At 29.0% G+C, this 7,854-nt stretch overlaps 1 long non-coding RNA gene across 1 annotated transcript; it reads right to left on the reverse strand.

Moving 5' to 3' along the window:
- Nucleotides 1-6,345: 6,345 nt before the first annotated feature.
- Nucleotides 6,346-7,380, reverse strand: LOC123199880. Its single transcript, XR_006498456.1, has 3 exons — nucleotides 7,036-7,380; nucleotides 6,814-6,924; nucleotides 6,346-6,738 (listed from the first exon to the last, which is right to left on the reverse strand). It is a non-coding gene; the product is annotated as an uncharacterized LOC123199880 (long non-coding RNA).
- Nucleotides 7,381-7,854: the final 474 nt, after the last annotated feature.

Raw genomic sequence — 7,854 nt, forward strand, 5'->3', positions numbered from 1 at the left:
TTCTTTGAGTTTTGATACAAGTTGTTGTGATTGTTGTGTTATGGGTGTCTTCATATTGGTTTTGGTTAATGGAATAAAGTAGGGGAGTCTTAGGTTGATTTGGGATTTTTTTAGGTGTGTGACTCATTATCGAAATGATAATATTTCATAGCTTTCAAAGGTGGGGGATGTTTGTCCTAGTAGGAATGGGATGGTCATTCCATCACAAGGTAGGAGATGATAGTTACATTAAGCGTAACGATTGGATTGGTAACTTCAACGCATAGCCTATTTAGCATGTCAGAACTAGGTTAAGGAGGAACAGTTGTCCCATCACTTTCTAGAATTACCGTCCCTCATAAGGGGAAGAAACGGTTGTTCCTTGGTGTTGGATGACCTTTCCTCTATGGTACGAAACTATACCGTATCGAGGGCTAAAGAAAAGATGTTTTTGCCCTCCATGCAATGTCAAAGGATGTAAGAGACATCCAGGACATTCATTGCGATCTAGGTTCCCAGTAAAAGGCATTTGGGACGTCTGTTTTAGGAATGTACTATGTATGAGAGACATTTGGGATGTCCATCCTGGTTTTCGATAAAGTGTAAAGGACATTTAGGACATCCTACCTGAGTGCATTATAAGTGATAAATTATTTATCGTAAAAGGCATATGAGACATCCACTTGATAAGCATCTAGGACACTAAGGTATATTAACATAAAGCAACTGGGTTGTTAAAGGATATTTCAGAACTGATGCGTTTGTTTTGTTTGCAGGTAGACGTGAGGACAGGGTGGGCGTGGAGACTAGTGGATCAACTCAGTGATGGCTTGGCCACCATCGTAGATGCTCTTTTTATTTATTAGTTATGTAGTCGAGATTATTATTATTATTATTATTATCATCATCATGTTTTCATGGATCGTGATGTTTTCCATTTTTGACATTTTGAACCATATTTCTATTTTAATAAAAATTTATCGAGGTATGTCATGAAATAATTTTGTCATAATGCATATGTATAAAAATTATTGTAACATGTATGGCACATCATCCCAAATAATTACTCCTAGGGTTATGTTCTAAAGATAGGTTGTTACACAGGTGATGTGTCATCATATAATTGGATCTAATCATATGATAATACATCAACTGTATATCAAAAGTGTGTACACATAGTTTTATTGTATATACTTTTGATACACAATTTGAGTATACAAATGATATATCATCATGTAATGTTTCCATGACTTCAACATGTCATGATGTTCTTATAGATATTATCGGTGCTTTAGAACTTGTATGAAAAAAGTGTGATGTATTTGATATGGAAAAACTAGATAAAATAATCGTGATATAGCATTCTAGATGCACATGTACTTTACAAATTTTATGTCACATACAATTGTGTATAAAGTCATGTAGCCCATACACCCAAATGATGGGAATTCTAACGACTGTGGATGTTTATACAAAGCACACATATAATCATCTGTGACACATAAAGTAGGTCATAGCGGATGACCATACATAAGGGATATGTAACCATTCACAAAGTGAAAAGATAGTTATACCCTAGGGTTTTAATATGACCATGAAAAGGAAAAAGATGGTCATTCATGACAAGAGTGTTAGTGTTTGCCCAAGGAACCAATTGTATTGTCAATTTCAAGGTATTTAATCTTGTAATAATATTTATATAATAACAGAAGAAAGAGTTTTTTTCCTTCACATTCGTACATTGCTTCAATTTTATTTGTTGATTTATTTATTTGTTTAATAAATAAATTGAATGTCTATGAAGTGTCTAGATGATATGGATATTCAAAATATCAAATCATCAAAGTGTCTCCTACATACGTGATGTATATTGAGCAATGACATCTCATAGTAAATATACTAAATATCTCCATTGAATATCATAAAATGATATTAGTGTGGGCAAAATGAAAGTCATATCATGCAAGCATTAGTATGAATTAACAATTAAAGGACTATTTTTTAGACGTAACAAATTATGATGAATCACATAGACATTTAATAAGTAATCAATGATTTATCATAGGATCATACTAGTGTACCATTGATCCTTGGACTTAAGATATCACGATTGGATCTGATATAGATACATATTTCTCATATGGTGTATAAGTTTTGGTCATAAGTTATTCCTATGTGAAAATAACAATAGTCAAGATAGGATCTATTAACTCAAATTTGTTTAGATTTGAGGTCTAGAACGAATGTCAATAAATATTAAAAACTATAACTAGAGTATAAGATTGTTATACAAAGGTTGTTTGTGATGACGTGTTTCATATATATTAATTTGTTTAGATTTGAGATCTAGAACGAATGTCAATAAATATTAAAAACTATAACCAGAGTATAAGATAGTTATACAAAGGTTGTTTGTGATGACGTGTTTCATTTATATTAATGGACGATTCAATATATGATTGAAGTTATGGTTTTAATGTGCATGAACTTGTCCTTGATCAAGATTTGACAACCTGAGAGAATTTACCTAGTTAGTAAAAACACGAATTATTTGTATTTAATTCGCATTCCCATTTAATTTACAGTTTAAACACTTTATTTTGAAATTTTGAACCCAAAATATATTAAACACACATTTTACACATTTCTCATATTAAACGTGTATTTTTGTTGTTTTATGCTTTTTTTTTTAATTTTAAAGTACAAAAATATCTTTTGCATTTTCAATTAATTACTATAATGTCATAACTATATAAAATAAAAAACTCAATTTTGTCGTCATCCAAATTCCTAACTTCTTATGTTTTCCAATGCTTTCAACTTTCTTAATAATAGCAAAATGTTTTTCCATTAGCTCTTCTTCACTATATCGACAATGCTTCTCTGTCGAACTCTACTCTTCATCTTTAAAATTCTATAAAAAGGTAAGTTTTGATTGTTTTTTACATTACATTATTCTATAAACTCATCTCTTATCAACCTTGGTGAAGACTTAAAGTCAAAAAAATTTAAAGCTTTTATTATAATGGATAAAAAAACGTGTCAATCTCTTAAACCAAAACCCTTTCATCTCAAGTTCAATCTCTTAGTTGTGGACGATGACATTACATCTCTTTCTATTGTATTAGCTTTACTGAGAACGTGACACTATAAAGGTATTTCATGGACCTCACAAACACGTTTGTTTAATTTTCTTAGTTCAAACCTCAACAAATCATAATATTTTTGTGATAATTTGATAAAAAAGTTCATGAAATGATAATTTAATCCTGTTTAATTGTTAATCACATACTTTACATTTGATAAAAACTTCATAAAATGATTATTTTTTATGATAATTAAATCTTAATTATATGTTATGTTATAGTAAATTTAATAGTTTATTAGATACATTACATTTAAATTGTTATATTGATTTTAACCGGGAGATTTATAACAAGTGCTAAAATTTTTATTGCTATTATCGTATTTTTATAAATATATTATTAATAATATGTTGTACTAAACTCATAATACATGTTATATAATTTTTTTTATCTCTAAATTTTATTATATTTTTTTATAAATTTTTTTTTATCATTTATCATATTGTTTTCATATAATTTTTGTACCCTTTCTTTTCCCATTTACTTATTTACTAATTAAAACCGTGCTACGATTTAGGCCCATAACAGCAAATCATATGTTTTCATTAAATGATTTGTTTAATTCAAATATGAAAAAAATGACAAAAATAAAAATAATTTATTTAAGTCCGAATTTGATTCAATCAAAAGATGGATAAATAAATCTAAAGTTATTTTATGATTCTAAGATCAAGTGAGTTGACCTTATAACACGTGTTAATAAATTTAACATAATATAAACTGAATACTACCATGTACATGAATACTCGAAGTACCAAATTAATTAAAGTTTTCAACAAATATACCGTCGAATTCAATTGCTCTAGAAATTCCCTTTTCTTTTCTCTTTGGCTATCTCCAATCAGAGACAACTCTTTCAATTGAACATAAGAGGGGACCTAGCCTCCATTAGATAGAGTAGTAAAATTATTTATATCTATTTTAAATAAATAAATGAGTATATATTTAATATATATTATTATATAATTAAATGATTTTAAATAAATAATAAAGTAATATTCAATTATGCAACATCAAATATAAGTGTGTATTATTTGTACACTTAAAATTGGTATATATAATATTATTCTATATAGAGTGCCAATTAATCTTTCCATTATATCCTAATGGGCCTCTTTGACCTATACTAAAAATTTGATTTATAACATGAGAGTCTGTTTGGTTCGGGTAATATTTTATTATTAAAATATCAAAAAACTATTTTCCACCCAAGGTTTGATACAAACTGAACTTTTCATCTATTAACTATCGAAAATTTAAATATTCATCTATCTATTAAATTTCACTGTTACTGTTAAGGGTAAAATCATTTTTTAGAAATTTTATTTAAACACAAATTTTGAATTACCTTAAAGTTTTAAAACGTTTATTTTTGTCTCATAACCTCATATTTTTCAAGTTTAAAAACTGACATCGCCCGCCCAAGTATAGGTTTTAAACTCTCATTTTCTTTCCATTACAGTCGCGCCCCAACTTTCTAAAACATTTCAATTTCACCCATTCTCTCTCCCTCAGTTTCTAGTTCTAATCTCTGACGACCATTTGCTATCTTTGGTTGTCGACTCTCTCCCTCCCCTCTCTAATCGTCTTCATCGACGGTTTTATCTCAGATAAAGATAAACAAACTTTGTCTCAGATGAAGATGAATGGTCTTCGTCTCAGATGAAAACAAAGTCGTCTTCATCTCTAACAAAGACAACCAGAGTAGGAAGGGAGAGCAATCGGCAAGGCAGGAAAGAGAGATCGTTGATCGATGATGGCAAATCGTCACTAGAAAGAAAGAGAAAGGAAGATCGAGGTGCAACTAAAATTTTCTAAAAATTTGGGAGGCGACTGTAATGGAAAAATATGGGTGTTTAAAACCCTAGACTCAGGGGGGAGAGGAGTCAACTTTTAAATCTGAAAAATACGAGGTTAGGGGGCAAAAATTAACATTTTAAAACTTTAAGATAATCATATGAATTTAAAGAAAATTTCTAAATGATGATTTTACTCTTGACAGTAATAATAAAATTTAACAAATAAGTGGATATTTAGATTTTCAATAGTTTGCGGGTGGAAAGTTAGGTCTGCATCAAACCTTAGGTGGGAAATAATCATTTGGCCTTACTAAAATTAGAATATTACATTGAAGATAAATTACCTAAAGAATTATTGTATAAAATTATTACTATATTTAATAACATTTGATAAAAATAGATAGATATAAATAATTATTATGTTTAATTAGAGATAATAAAAGAATACTAGTATATTATTTTACTCAAATATCTATGGGTATCATTATTGTAAAATATACTTTATATTACTTGTTATATTAATTAAAAATATAGGTACTTTTGTCTTAAAAAATTAATAAGTATCTTTTACTATAGTGTTGGTTTATCAGTAATAAAAAATTTCGATAATCTTCTATTACCAATAATAATATGTGGAGAATATTAGAACCCTTTATTTTTACATCAATTCTTCATGGGCTATTGGATATTTTATAATAAATCAATTTATCTTAATCTGGATTAATTTAAAACAATAAGTCATATATATATACACACATACTCTTTCAACATCTTTTACTTTATTAACAAGCTTACAACATTATTCCTACCCAACAATAAGTTATAAATGGTCTTTCTCTTTGGTATAAATAATGTCTTATGGAAGTCTCCTCATCGTTATTGGAATGGCCGATGCACTTATTCCTACCCAAGGATTGATGTTGTCCCAAAGTCCCACCTTCAACTCTCCAAAAATCTAAATATTTATCTATCATTCAAATTTTGTCACTTTTAGCTCTTAGTTACAAAGACAAAAAGGTCATTTCATCAGTAATATTAAAAAAATATAATTTGATCTTATCCTTCCCTCCCCTAATTTTGAAAACTTATAATTTTACCCTTAAACTTTTGAAGTTTTAAAAATTGATTTTCCCCCCTCATCTCTAGAGTTTTGTTTTCCTTTCCTCCAACCACCATCTATCTTTGACGGCTCTCTCTTCCCACCCTAAACTTTCACTAGCGTTTTTTTGACTTCAACTAACTTCAAACCCTTTTAAGATGTTTTTTGTATTTTTTTATTATAAATAAATGAATTTTTAATAAATTTTTGTTTTTAGTGTTTACTGACGGTTATAAATAATAATTTTGTATTTATAGTTTGTGTTTATTTGAGGAATAACATAGAAAAATAATGAATGAATAACATATAACATGTGATTATATGAATGAAAAATTGAATGTTCATTGTTACATTCACTAGTATTATCAAGATGTTTCAAATTTCAATAATTATCCATCAAGAAATCCAAAATTTGAACTTGGTGGTTTAATTTCATGCTTCTCAACTAACAAATGGGTGATCGCATGAAACTGAAATAGTCTTATCAAAGTTTTCTAACTCTCTTATAAAATCGACTCCTCCTTCTATATAAAGTATTCCTCAAATCTGGAGCAGTTGTGACTACATCCATTATATATATCAAAAGCTTTCTTTTCAAAATCCATAGATCTTATACAAATCTTCGGATAATCATATCTCAAATTTCATATAAATCGATTCATATCATAATGTTTTACAACCCTAGTAGGTTGAGCTAGCCCCGAGCATGATTGCACTGGAAAACATAATGAACACACTTCAACCCACACTAAAAATTAATACTTTCATATATAAAATTCAAGTCTCATACCTTACCTTTGGATTTGTAACATATAATATCAATTTTGTAATCCAAGTTCAAAACTATAACCTCATCATTTGATGTCAAACTCTGACGGGTTTTCTTAATTGTAGAACAAACCTACGAACAAAACAAAACAAAACAATGGAAAAAAAATGAAGATCACAAAGATTAAAAAGAAAATTGATAATTAATATATCATTAATATTTAACAATGGAAATTATACTAACGTTGGAAGAAGAAATAGAAGTGAAACGTAGTTGAAAAGAGTATCTTAGAAGACCTTATCTAGGATTTGGATTGTAAAAGGGAGCTCCTTCAAGGGAGAATTTTAGGGTTTTTCAGTTCTCATTCACAACTCATTTTTGTAACTGAGGTGAAGACGAAAAATAAAAACACCCCAAAAACCCATTTCAACTCTGCTCATGCTCTCTCTATATATAGGGATATTGTAACTACACCTACAATTTTTGTAGCCCCCACTGAATTTTGCCTTCTTTAATCACTGTCACGACCTTTCTTTCTAGTTGTGATAAATTATCATCATCATCATATTTTGAGGGAAAAAAATTACACTATTATTTGAATCCGTTTCATGAAAACTCTTTTGATAGCGGAGGTTACGAAGTTCCTAATAAAATTTTCATGTGTGCATATATATATATATATATGAAATAATTTTCATGTGTGATGTACAGATGCATGCAATGGCTTGAGCTTATCTTTCCCAATTCGGTGCCGGAATTTCAGGCTGCTGACGACTTTGTAACCGTCTGTTAATCATCTCTCCTTAATTCTAGAAATTTAAAAAAAAACCCTTTTTTACCAACCCTCTAATCTAATGTCAATATAATCATGCCGCAGATATAGACATGTTTATGAATCCAAATGAAACAAAGCAACTCCATTTCTCTTCTTCAATGTAAATGACGCTGAAGACAGAATAATACAGATACAGCTTGATTTGACTTCAGCTTACTGTCTTTCTAGTAGGACTTATAAAGGCTGGGTTTGAATTAAACTGAACCCCAACATAGACTAGATTAAGT

The sequence above is a fragment of the Mangifera indica genome, chromosome 17 (assembly GCF_011075055.1).
Source record: "Mangifera indica cultivar Alphonso chromosome 17, CATAS_Mindica_2.1, whole genome shotgun sequence".
In the NCBI taxonomy this organism is placed as follows: Eukaryota; Viridiplantae; Streptophyta; class Magnoliopsida; order Sapindales; family Anacardiaceae; genus Mangifera; species Mangifera indica.